Raw genomic sequence first — 14,367 nt, 5'->3', positions numbered from 1 at the left:
GGCAACGCCCGATCCTTAACCCACTGAGCAAGGCCAGGGATCGAACCCTCAACCTCATGGTTCCCAGTTGGATTCATTAACCACTGTGCCACAACGGGAATTCCACCCCCCCTTTGTTTTTTTGTCTTTCATCTTTAGACCTTCACCTGCGGCACATGGAGGTTCCCAGGCTAGAGGTCCAATTGGAGCTGTAGCTTCCAGCCTACCCCACAGCTCATGGCAACACCAGATCCTTAACCCACTGAGCGAGGCCAGGGATTGAACCTGCATCCTCATGGAACCTAGTCAGGTTCATTAAATACTGAGCCACAGTGGGAATTCCTTGCCATTATTAACTCTTATAAAACATCAATATTGAGGCACAGCTGTAACCATAGACTTTTACAAAGGTATTCATGTAAATTATAAGTACAGGTATTAACCTTCTGGATCACTCTCCCCTTAGAAATTAGTCTTTAGGGAGTTCCTATTATGGTTCTGTGAACCGAATCCAACAAGTATTCATGAAGTTGCAGGTTCGATCCCAGGCCTTGCTCAGTGGGTCAGGAAGTCAGGAATCCAGCACTGCCGTGAGCTGTGGTATAGTTCTCAGATATGGCTTGGATCCTACATTGCTGTGGCTGTGGTATAGGCCAGCAGCTGTAGCTCCAATTTGACCCTAGTCTGGAACTTCCACGTGCAGCCCTAAAAAGCAAAAAAAAAAAAAAAAAAAGGAAAGAAAGAAACAAAAGAAATAGTCTCCAGCCATCCCCAAGTTAATATTCCATATCTGAGATAAATTTGGAAATCTCTCTCAGAGTACAGAATGTAAGTTTTAAAAGATGAAAATAAAATCATAGGGAGAGAAACAGGGTAGAGATCAAGTCAGAGTATTATAGATGTCCCCGAAAAACGAAAAACACTGACTGTATGAAGGGTAATCAGAGACAAAATTAAATAAAACTTTCCTAAGAACAGGGAATAAAATGCCAACTTATAAAGATGGAAAGGTTTACAAGTTTCCATTCAAAATCAATGAAGAGTATTTAGTTTAAAAATTTTTTATATTAGCCCTGCCCCCCTACCCCACAATCAGCCACCCTTGGAAATAAGCCCACCCACCAGTGGGCTGGGACCAGCCCCAGGACCCCTGGATGCACAGCCAGCTGCAGTGGGACATAGCCCCACCTACCCACTATGCAAGGCAGGGCCTGGCAGCCAACCATGATGGAGGCTTCCTACCAGCTTGCCCGCAATAGTTAGTCCCATCACAACAGAAAGGCCCACGCAGCCCACATACTGGGTACCCCTAGAGCATATTCCCCTAGTGACCAGAGAGGAGTATGCTGCTGGATCCCATAGGATATCTTCTACATAAGGCCACTTCTCCAAATCCAGAAAATGTAACCAGTCTATCTAATACATAGAAATAGACACAGACGAGTTCCCATAATGGCGCAGTGGTTAACGAATCTGACTAGGAACCATGAGGTTGCGGGTTTGATCCATGACCTTGCTCAGTGGGTTAAGGATCCAGCGTTGCCCTGAGCTGTGGTGTAGGTTGCAGACACGGCTTGGGATCCCGCATTGCTGTGGCTGTGGTGTAGGCCGGCGGCTACAGCTCCGATTGGACTCCTAGCCTGGGAACCTCCATATACCGCGGGAGAAAAGGCAGCCCTAGAAAAGGCAAAAAGACAAAAAAAAAAAGAAAGAAAGAAACACAGAAAATTAGGCAAAACGAGGAGACTGAGGAATATGCTCCAGAGAAACAAGGCAAAACCTGAGAAAAAGAATTAAGTGAAGAGGAGATAAACAATCCCTCCAATAAAGAGTTCAAAGCAATGATTATAAGATGCTCAACAAACTCAGGGGAAGAATGGATGAACACAGTAAGGATTTTAACAAAGACTTGGGAGATACAAAGAAGAACCAAACAGAGCTGAAGAATACAATAACTGAAATAAAAAATGCACTAGAGAGTTCCTGTCGTGGCTCAGTGGTTAACGAATCTGACTAGGAACCATGAAGTTGTGGGTTAAGGATCCCTCATTGCTGTGGCTGTGGTGTAGGCTGTTGGCTACAGTCCGATTCGACCCCTAGCCTGGGAACCTCCATATGCTGCAGGAGCAGCCCTAGAAATGGCAAAAAGACTGAAAAAAAAAAAAAAAAAAAAGCCCTAGAAGGAATTGGCAGTAGATTAGATGATACAAAGGAACAGATCAGCAAACTGGAGGAAAGTATTGGGAGTCACTCAAGTTAAATAAGAAAAATAAAACAAGAATTTTCTTAAATGAGTATAGTTTAAGAGACCAATGGTATAACATCAAGTGAACTAACATTTGCATTATAGGGGTCCCAGATGGAGAAGGAAGAGAGAAGAGGGCAGAAATAATTTTTTTTTTTTTGCTTTTTAGGGCCACGCCCACAGCATATGGAGTTTCCCAGAATTGGGGTCAAATCAGAGCTGTAGCCACCAGCCTGCACCACAACCTCAGCAACGCCAGATCTGAGCCACATGTGCAACTTACACCACAGCTCATGGCAACGCTGGATCCTTAACCCACGGAGCAAGGCCAGAGATCGAACCTGCATCCTCATGGATACTAGTCAGATTCGTTTCCATTGAGCCATGATGGGAACTCCAAGGGCAGAAAATTTATTTGAAGAAATAATAGCTGAAGATTTCCCTAACCTAGGAAAGGAAGCCGACATCTAGGTCCAGAAAGCACAGAGAGTCCCCAGCAAGAGGAACCCAAAGAGATTCAGAGCAAAACACATTATAATTCAAGTGGCAAAAATTAAAGCTAAAGGGAGAATCTTAAAAGCCTAAGAGAAAAAAGCAATTACTTACATTCACAGGAATTCTCCTAAGACTATCAGCTGACTTTTCAGCAGAAACTTTGCAGGCCAGAAGGGAGTGGTACAATATATTCCAAGTGATAAAAGGAAGAAAATCTCCCCTCACGAATACCCTACGTAGCAATGCTATCATTCATATTTGCAGAGCTTTACAGACAAGCAAAACCTAAAAAAGTTCAGCCCTACTAAACTGGCTTTATCAGAAATGCTAAAGGAAATCCTCCTCCTGGAAGAGAAAAGACCACAACTGAAAAAATGAAAATTATGAAAGAAAACATGTCATTGGGAAAGGCAAAAATCCACAATATATTAAGCAGGTAGGAAGGTTAAAGTAGGAAGATCTAGATCCACAATCAGTTGGTTAAAGGATGCACAAAACAAGAAGGTATAAACAACGTCAAAATCATGGGCTGACGGGAATAAAAGGCAGAGTTGCTAGAATGGGTTTGAACTTAAGTGATCATCAACGTAGAACAATCGCAAACTAAAGTCTCAGTAAATTTAAGAAGGTTGAAATCATATCTTATCAAGCATCTTTTCCAACCACAATGACTTGAGACTAGAAATCAACCGCACACATACACAAAAGCCCTGCAAAAACATGGGGGAAAAAAAAAAAACCCCACAAATGCGTGGAGGCTAAACAATATGCTACTTAACAAACAACGGGTCACTGGAGAAATCCAAGAAGAAATTAAAAATACCTGTAGAACGGTGAAAATGGAAACCCACCAATCCTAAATCCATGGGACACAGCAAAAGTAGTTCTAGGAGGGACTGTTACAGCGATACAAGCCTACTTCAGGAAATAAGAAACACCTAACTTGGTGCAGCCACTATGGAAAACAGCATGGGGAATCCTCAAAAAGTTAAAAATAATCCAGCCGTTCCACTTCTGGGTCCTTAGCTAAAGAATACAAAAATACTAATTTGAAAAGCTATACGCACCTCTATGTTCACTGAAGCATTATACAACGGGCAAAATATGGAAGCAACTAAGTATCCATCGATGGATGCATGGATTAAAAAAAAATGTGGTATATACTTAGCAGGGTTACTCAGCTATAAAGAAGAATGAAATCTGGACATTGGCAACAATGTGGATGGACTTAGAGGGTTTATGCTTAGTGAAAGAAGTCAGAAAGAGAAAGATGAAAAAAAAAACTATAAAATAAATAAATAAATAGAATAAAAAATAAAAAAAGAATAAAAAAAGGAGAAAGAAAATACTCCATGATCTCATGTATATGTGGAGTCCAAAAAACAAAACAAATGAACAAGCCAAATAAAACAGAAACAGACTCACAGATACAGAGAGCAAACTGCTGGTTGCCAGAGGGGAGGGAGGTGGAGGGGTTTGGTGAAGGTGAAACGGATTAAGCAGTACAAACTTCCAGTTACAAAATAAACTAGTCACCGGCATGTAATGCATAGCTTGGAAATACTGTCAACAATGTTGTGATAACTTGCATATGACAGATGGTAACAAGACCTATCCTGATGATCATTAATAATGTATTTGATGTCAAATCATTGTTGTATGCAAACCAATATCTGTCAACTACACTTTACTAATAAAGCATCTAATTTAGAAAAAAACAGTGGAGGAGTTCCCACTGTGGTGCATCAGGATTGGAGGCATCTCTGCAGCAGCAGGATGCAGGTTTGCTCCCTGGCCTGGCACAGTGGGTTAAAGGATCTGGTATTGCCGAAGCTGCGGCATAGGTTGCAACTTTGGCTTGGATCTGACCTCTGGCCTGGGAACTCCATATGCTGGGGGAAGCCAAAAAAGGAAAAAAAAAAAGTAAGAAAGAAAAAGGAGTTCCCATCGTGGCTCAGTGGTTAACCAATCCGACTAGGAACCATGAGGTTGCAGGTTCGATCCCTGGCCTCGCTCAGTGGGTTAAGGATCTGGCATTGCCATGAGCTGTGGTGTAGGCCGAAGACGAGGCTCGTATCCCATGTTGCTGTGGTTGTGGTGTAGGCTGGCGGCTACAACTCCGATTAGACCCCTAGCCAGGGAACCTCCATATGCTGCAGGAGTGGCCCTGGAAAAGGCAAAAAGACAAAAAAAAAAAAAAGAAAAAAAGCTAAAGACCACTGACAACCACCCTTAACCAACTCTTGCCCTGGAGGTAACTATTATTGAGTTTAAAAAAAAAAAGAAAGAAAGAAAACAAACAAACAAACAAAACGGGTAGAGAAGATCAATGAAATAAAGAGAGGTTCTTTGGAAAGATTTAAAAAGTTGACAAACCTTTACCTAGTCTCATCAAGAAAAAAAAAACGTGAGAGGGCCCAAACAACTAAAATCAGAAACGAAAGAGAAGTCACAACCAACACCACAGAAATACGACGGATCAGGAGTTCCTGTAATGGCGCAGTGGTTAACGAATCTGACTAGGAACCATGAGGTTGCGGGTTCAATCCCTGGCCTTGCTCAGTGGGTTAGGGATCCGGCGTTGCCGTGTGTGGTGTGGGTCACAGATGCGGCTTGGATCCCACGTTGCTGTGGCTGTCTCGTGGGCCAGCGGCTACAGCTCCAGTTTGACCCCTCGCCTGGGAACCTCCATTTGCTGCGGGAGCTACTCAAGAAAAGGCAAAAAGACAAAAAAAAAGAGAGAGAGAGAGAAAGAAATACAATGGATCATAAGAGATTACTAAAGACAATTATATGACAATAAAATGGACAACTTGGAAGTAATGGACACATTTCTAGAAATGAACACTCTCCCAAGACTGAGTTAGGAAGAAATATAAAATACCAGAGTTCCTGTCGTGGCTCAGTGGTTAACGAACCCAAGTAATAGCCATGAGGATGTGGGTTTGATCCCTGGCCTTGCTCAGTGGGTTAAGGATCAGAGCTCCCATTCAATCTCTAGCCTGGGAATTTCCATATGCTGCAGGTGTGACCCCAAAAAGCAAAAAAAAAAAAGGAGGGAGAGAAAATAATCTCCAGAAAGAACAAACCTGGAAGTATCATGCTCCCTGATTTCAAATATATTACAAAGTTACCATAGTCAAAACAGTACTATAGAACTAGCACAAAACAGACACATAGATCAAGGGAACAGACTTGAGAGCCCAGAAGCAAACCCACACTTATATGGTCAATTAATATATGACAAAGGAAGCAAGAATACACAATGGGGAAAAGACAAAAGATAAATTGCAACAAAAGATAAATTGCATTGGGAAAACTATGCAGCTACATGCAAAATAATCAAACTGGACTACTTTTCTCATACCATATGCAAAAACAAACTCAAAATAGATTAAAAACTTAAATAAATATAAAACATGAATCCAGAGTTCCCGTCGTGGCGCAGTGGTTAACGAATCTGACCAGGAACCATGAGGTTGCAGGTTTGATCCCTGGCCTCACTCAGTGGATTAAGGATCTGGCGTTGCCATGAGCTGTGGTGTAGGTTGCAGACGTGGCTCGGATCCTGCGTTGCTGTGGCTCTGTCGTAGGCCGGGGGCTATAGCTCTGATTCGACCCCTAGCCTGGGAACCTCCATATGCTGCAGGAGCATAGAAATAGCAAAAAGACCAAAAAAAAATAAATAAATAATTTAAAAAGTTTATAAAAAAAAAAACATGAATCCATATAACTCCTAGAAGAAAACATAGGCAGTATGTTCTTTGACATCCGTTTTAATAATATGTTTGTGGATATGTCTCTTCAAGCAAGAGAAACAAAACCAAAAATAAACAAATGTTACTACCTCAAACTAAAAAGCTTTTGTAGGAGTTCCTATTGTTCCATTCTTTTTTTTTTTTTTGTCTTTTTGTTATTTCTTGGGCCGCTCCCGCAGCACATGGAGGTCCCCAGGCTAGGGGTCGAATTGGAGCTGTAGCCACTGGCCTACGCCAGAGCCACAGCAACGCGGGATCCGAGCCGCGTCTGCAACCTACACCACAGCTCACGGCAACGCCGGATTGTTAACCCACTGAGCAAGGGCAGGGACCGAACCCGCAACCTCATGGTTCCTAGTCGGATTCGTTAACCACTGAGCCACGATGGGAACTCCTATTGTTCCATTCTCAGTGGGTTAAGAACCCGACTAGTATCCATGAAGATGTGGATTCGATTCCTGGCCTCCATCAGTGGGTTAAAAATTCGGCATTACTGCAAGCTGCAGTGTAGTTCATAGATTCAGCTTGGATTCCCCTTTGCTGTGGCTGAGGTGTAGGTGGCAGCTGCAGCTCCGATTCAACCCCTAGCCTGGGAACTTCCTAGGCTGTGGGTGTGGCCCTAACAAGGACAAAAGACAAGAGGCAAAAAAAAAAAAATCAATGCAACAAACAACCCAATTTAAAAATGGGCAGAGGATCTCAAAGAGACATTTTCCCAAAGAAGACATACAAAGAGCCAACAGATGTGTAAGAAAATGCTTTCCATCCCTAGTCATCAGAGAAATGCAAATGAAAACCACAGTGAGATACTATCTCACACCTGTCAGAATGGCTTTCATCGAAAAGATAACAAATAACAAATATTGGTGAGGATGTGGAGAAAAAAAAAAACACTTGTGCACAGTCGATGGTATTGTTCATTGGTGCAGCCACTATGGAAAGGTTTTGAGGTTCCTCCAAAAATTAAAAATAGAACTCCAATATGATTCAGCAATTTCATTTCTATTTAACCAAAGAAAACAAAAACACTTATTTGAAAAGATATACGCACTTCAATGTTCATTGCAGTATTATTTACAATAACCAAGGTATGGAAGCAACTTAAAGGCCCATCAATAAATGAATGGATAAAGATGTGGTATATATCTACAGTGGAATATTATTCCGTCATTAAAATTGAAATCTTGCCATTTCTGACAAAATGTATGGATCTAGAGGGTATTTTTAAATTACAGTTGAATTACAATGTTCTGTCAATTTCTGCTGTACAGCAAAGTGACCTAGTTATACATTTATATACATTATCTTTTCTCATCATCCTCCATCATGTTCCATCACAAGTGATTTGTGATTGTTCCCTGTGCTATACAGCAGAGTCTCATTGCTTATCCACTGCAAATGCAATAGTTTGTATCTACTAATCTCAAACTCCCAGTCCCTCCCACTCCCTCCCAGCAGAGGGTGTTATGCTAAGTGAAATAAATCTGGCAGAGAAAGACAAATACCACACGATCTCACTCCTATGTGGAAACTAAAAAACAAAACAAATAGGAGTTTCAGTCATGGCTCAGCGGTTAATGAATTTGACTAGCACCCATGAGGACACAGGTTTGATCCCTGGCCTTGCTCAGTGGGTTAAGGATCTGGCATTGCTGTGAGCTGTGGTATAGATTGCAGACATGGCTCAGATCTTGCGTTGCTGTGGCCATTGGCGTAGCCCAGCGGCTGCAGCTCTGATTCGACCCCTACCCTGGGAACCTCCATATGCCACGAGTGTGGCCCTAAAAAGCAAAACTAAAAAAAAAAAAGGAAATGTAATTGTAATGTATACATGTAAGGATAACCTGACCCCCTTGCTATACAGTGGGAAAATAAAAAAAATTTTTAAAAATTAAAAAAAAAAGGGCAGAAACAGACTCAGATACAGAGAAAAAAACATGTGGTTGCTGAAGGGAGATGGGTAGAGAGCAGAAAAAAATGGTGAAGAGGATTAAGTGGTGTAAATCTCCAATTATATAATAAAGTCATGAGGAACACAGCACAAGGAATATGGTCAATAATGTAATACCTTTGGGGACAGCTGATTAGTAGATCATTTCATAATGTATGCAAATGTCAGATCATTATGTAGTACACCTGAAATTAATATAATATTGTAGGAGTTCCCATTGTGGTGCAGCGGAAACAAATCCAAGTAGGAACCATGAGGTTGTAGGTTCCATCCCTGGCCTCACTCAAAGGATTAAGGATCTGCTGTGCCATGAGCTGTGGTGTAGGTTGCAGATGCAGCTCGGATCCTGCGTTGCTGTGGCTGTGCGTAGGCGGCAGCTGTAGCTCCCATTTGACTCCTAGCCTGGGAACCTCCATATGCCGCAGGTGCAGCCCTAAAAAAAAAATAATAATAAAACAAAGAAGATGCAACAAGAGCAAAAATGGACAAGTGAGACTAGTGAGAGTATATCAAAAGTTTCCATACAGCAAAAGAATCAATCAACAAAATGAACCCCCCCAAAATATATAATATTGTACATCAACTATATTTCAAAGAAAATTGTACATTGATTACAAAAATGATAATATGAGACTTTTTTGTGTTTTTAGGGCCACACCTGCAGCATATGGAAATTCCCAGGCTAGGGGTCAAATCAGAGCAGCAGCTCCAGCCTACACAACAGCCACAGCAATACCAGATCCAGCCTCATCCTCAACCTATGCCACAGCTTGCAGCAACCCCAGATCCTTAACCCGCTGAGTGAGGCCAGGGATCAAACCCACATCCTCATGGAGATGCTGCTGGGTTTTTAACCTGCTGAGGCACAGTGGGAACTCCAAGACTTTTCTTTTTTCTTTTCTTTCTTTTTTTTTTTTCCTTTTTAGGGCTGCACCTGAGGCGTGGAAGTTCCCAGGCTAGGGGTCAAATCGGAGCTACAGCCACTGGCCTACCCCATAGTCACAGCAACATGGGATCTGAGCCTTGTCTGCCACGTATACCACAGCCACGGCAACACCAGATCCCAACCCACTGAGTGAGGCCGGGTGTTGAACCCGCATCCTCGTGGATACTAGTCAGATTCATTTCCACTGCGCCACAGCGAGAACTCCCCAAGACTTGTGTTCAAGTATAGAACCACAGAAGCAAAAAGAATAAGAGAGGCAAAGGAAGGAGACATTAAATTCCACACATTTTTGGAATATAGAAAACCGATGGAGGGAGTTCCCGTTGTGGCTCAATGAATCCATGAGGATTGAGGGTTCGGTCCCAGGTCTCGCTCCATGGGTTAAAGATCCGTCGTTGCTGGAGTTCCCGTCGTGGTGCAGTGGTTAACTAATCCGACTAGGAACCATGAGGTTGCGGGTTCGGTCCCTGGCCTTGCTCAGTGGGTTAAGGATCCGGCGTTGCTGTGAGCTGTGGTGTAGGTCGCAGACGCGGCCCTGAACCCGCATTGCTGTGGCTCTGGCATTGGCTGGTGGCTACAGCTCCAATTAGACCCCTAGCCTGGGAACCTCCATATGCCATGGGAGCGGCCCAAGAAATGGCAAAAAGACACACACACACACACACACACACACACACACACACACACACACACAAATTGGAAGACAAGAAGAGGTTGTAGAATTTTAAAAAAACAAGATAGGAAAAATTTAAAAAATAAAATCAGAAGATAAAGACTGAAACCTTCCTTAAAATAATGATAGAAAAGGATTAAAGTTAGGAAATAAAATAAGAAATTGCCTTGGATATCTACCATATGATTAAAAGAAGTTGAGAAACAAAAGAATGTAAACCAACTGTAGTGGAAAAAATAAAAATCATTAATAAAAAAATGGATAAAAGGGAAACGTTGGGAGTTCCCGTCGTGGCGCAGTGGTTAACAAATCCGACTAGGAACCATGAGGTTGTGGGTTCAGTCCCTGCCCTTGCTCAGTGGGTTAACGATCTGGCGTTGCCGTGAACTGTGGTGTAGGTTGCAGACACAGGTCGGATCCCGCGTTGCTGTGGCTCTGGTGTAGGCCAGTGGCTACAGCTCCGATTCGACCCCTAGCCTGGGGACCTCCATGTGCCGCGGGAGCGGCCCAAAGAAATAGCAAAAAGACAAAAAAAAAAGGAAATGTTATAAAAATTAAGAACAGAGTCTCCAAATTGGTAGGTCTTATTGAGTTTCCCAGAATAATAAATAGACAAAAAAATCTTTCCACCAAGACATATAATCTAGAATGTTCAAGGTTCTGGGGATTAGGTGTTCCTTCATGGCTCAGCTGATTGAGGATCTGGTGTTACCATTGCTGTGGCCCTGGTTACAGCTATGGCATGGGTTTGATCCCTGGCCTGGGAACTTATGCACGCTATAGGTGTGGGGGAAAAAAAAAAAAACACTGGAGATAAAGAGAAGATCCAAAAACCTAATACAAAGGATCATGAATCAAAAAGACATCAGACTGATTTAGGACCAATACTGAAAAATAAATACAAAGGAAAAATGCCTTGAAAATTTCAAGAGAAAATTATTTCCGGCTGAGGACTTTATTTATTTATTTATTTATTTATTTATTTATTTATTTATTATTTTTTGGTCTTTTTCTAGGGCTGCACCCGAGGCATATGGAGGTTCCCAGGCTAGGGGTCTAATTGGAGCTGTAGCTGCTGGCCTACACCACAGCCACAGCAATGTGGGATCCGTGTCACATCTGTGACCTACACCACAGCTCACAGCGACACCAGACCCATAACCCACTGAGTGAGGTCAGGGATCGAACATGCAACCTCCTGCAACCTGCAGGAACTCCCAGCTGAGGCTTTTATACTCACTCAGAAGAGCAAGTGAAATAATCAAACAAGTGAAATTTTCAAACATGTTAAAAACTTACGTGTTTTATCTCCTGTGCACCATAAAACTCCTTCGGGGAGGGGGGGAATGTCCTTCAGAAAAACAAGAAAATAAGCAAACAGTAAGACTATCATGATAAAGAGGAGTTCCCGTCGTGGAGCAGCGGAAACAAATCCGACTAGGAACCATGAGGTTCGATCCCTGGCCTCACTCAGTGGGTTAAGGATCCGGTGTGGCCGTGAGCTGTGGCATAGGTCACAGATACGGCTTGGTAGGCTGGCAGCTGTAGCTCCAATTAGACCCCTGGACTTGGAACCTCCATATGTCTCGAATGTGGCCCTAAAAAAAAAAAAAAAAAGACATCATAAAGAAGATCTAGGAGTTCCTGTAGTGGCTCAGTGGGTTAAGAACCTGACACTGTCTCCATGAGGACATGGGTTCGATCCCCTGGCCTTGCTCAGTGGGTTAAGAATCTAGTGTTGCTGAAAGCTTAGGTATAAATCATAGATGGGGCTCAGATCCATTGTTGCTGTGGCTGTGGCATAGGCCTCAGCTGTAGCTCTGATTTGACCCCTAGCCTGGGAACTTCCATGTGCCAAGAGTGCAGCCCTAAAAAGCCAAAAAAAAAAAAAAAAGTCAAGGACAGGATAAACACAAAATTCAGGGTATTGGTTATCCATAAAGGAAAGACAGGAGATGGGATGAGGTGATTTATAGCTGGCTATGATGCTATAAATGTTTTAGTTCATAAGTTGTGTGGTGGGTTAATAAGTGATCATTATATTTATAAATTAGTAGAAAATATTTTAAAAGTCTTAAAATGTGTTTTTAAGTTCATTAGCTTGCTGCTTAACACAGGAAAAACTCAACAAAATGAAACAAAGGCGCTATCAACTAAAAATGAGAAAAATTTATCACATGAGTTCAAATAAAAACAAAGCACATTAGCATATTAATACCAGACTGTATAAAATTCATTACATTAACTAAAGGCTCTGTGTACTTGTATTCATATATAAATATAGCATATATTTATATATATATAAATATAGCATGTTTATTCCAACGTATATATATATATTTTTTTCAGTCAAAGCTACATCAAATAGTGAAGAAAGTATAATAATGAACTTTTGTGAGTCAAATAACAAAGCATCAAAACTTCTGCAGCCACATTTCTGGAAAAGATAGAAGAGTGTGACTTGATCACAACGCCCCGCACTGCATATCTAATGAAATGAACAAGCATCTCAAAATAGTGAAGGATGGAGTTCCCTTCCTGGCTCAGTAGTTAACGAACCTGACTAGTATCCATGAGGATGTGGGTTCCATCCCTGGCCTCGCTCAGTGGGTTAGAGATCCAGCGTTGCCGTGTGCTATGGTGTAGGCCCCAGATGCAACTTGGATCCCTCGTTGCTGTGGCTGTGGCATAGGCCCAGCTGTAGCTCCAATTTGACCCTTAGCCTGGGAAACTCCATATGCTGCTGGTTTGGCCCTAAAAAAAAATAAAAATAAAAATAAATTTAAAAAGAGCAACAAATAAATAGCAAAGGGAAAGAAAATAATAGTAATAATAATAATAAAAATAGTGAAGGAGAAGAGTGTTGTAGTGACCCAGAGCAGTTCTCCAAGAAAGGAAATTGGCTCAACTTAATTCTATTCACTCCAAAGAGTGGCAGCCAAGGCGTGCGGTGATGAGGATTTAATCTGCATTCACGGAGTGCAGCATGGTGGGACTCCTAATGTCCTTTTATTATTTTTTATTTAATTAATTACTTTTATTTAATTAATTTTGCTTTTTTAGGGCTGCACCCTCGGCATATGGAAGTTCCCGGGCTAGGGACTGAATCAGAGTTGCAGCTGTCAGCCTGTACCACGGCCACGGCAACGTGGGATCCTGGGCGCATCCATGACCTACACCACAGCGCACAGCAATGCCAGATCCTTCACCCACTGAGCGAGGCCAGGGATTGAACCTGCGTCCTCATGGATACTAGTCAGATCCGTTTCCGCTACACCACAGTGGGAACTCGCCTAATGTCATTTTAGAAACGTGAGTTTCCAAATCCAAAGAGGATGGAACCAAAAATGTCTCTTTATCTTTTCCTCCTTCGGACTAGATGGTGATGAAAATTACCTCTGGGCAGAGACCAGTAAAGGAGAGGACATGCACTGTGTGACATAAATGAAGTTTTCCAGACCTCAAACAGATTTGGAAGAATACCCCAAAGCCCGTAACGGTGTTCCCACATTAGAATGGGGTACCCTCTGGATGGGGGTGAAACAAACTTAGTACCTCCAACCTCTTTTTTTTTTTTTAAGGCCGCATCCACAGAGGTTCCCAGGCTAGGAGTCAAATCGGAGCTGTAGAACCTGCCACAGCAACTCAGAATCTGAGCCACGTCTACAACCTATACCACAGCTCATGGCAACGCCAGATCCTTAACTCACTGAGCGAGGCCAGGGACTGAACCTGAATCCTCATGGATGCTAGTTAGATTCGTTAACCGTTGAGTCACAACGGGAACGCCAGGACCTCCAACCTCTTAATGTTTCACACAAGCTCCTTTTTTAACCTTAGAGTACTCTTTCAGGAAATATATCTTATCATGAACGAAGATTTATTTTGTTTTTATTTTTTCTTTTTTGTCTTTTTAGCACCGCACCCTAGGCATATGGATGTTCCCAGTCTAGGGGTTGAATCGGAGCTGCAGCTGCCGACCTACGCCAGAGCCACAGCAACATGGGATCCAGCTGTGTCTGCGACCCACACCACAGCTCATGGCAGCACCGGATCCTTAGCCCACTGAGTGAGGCCAGGGATCGAACCCACATCCTCATGGATACTAGTCGGGTCCCTTACCACTGAGCCACAGTGGGAACTCCGGAAGATTTGAGTCCAGCAAAACCCTTCATTTGATTGAGAGTTTTGGGGGTTTTGATGGTTTAGTGGGTTATTATTATTAAATTCTGTTAACTCAAATCCAACAGCTTTAATTAAGAAAAAACATATTCAGGAGTTCACATTGTGTTTCAGTAGTAACTAACCCAACTAGTATCC

The sequence above is a fragment of the Phacochoerus africanus genome, chromosome 14, assembly GCF_016906955.1.
Source record: "Phacochoerus africanus isolate WHEZ1 chromosome 14, ROS_Pafr_v1, whole genome shotgun sequence".
NCBI lineage: Eukaryota > Metazoa > Chordata > Mammalia > Artiodactyla > Suidae > Phacochoerus > Phacochoerus africanus.
Note: the sequence above shows the minus strand (reverse complement) of the source record.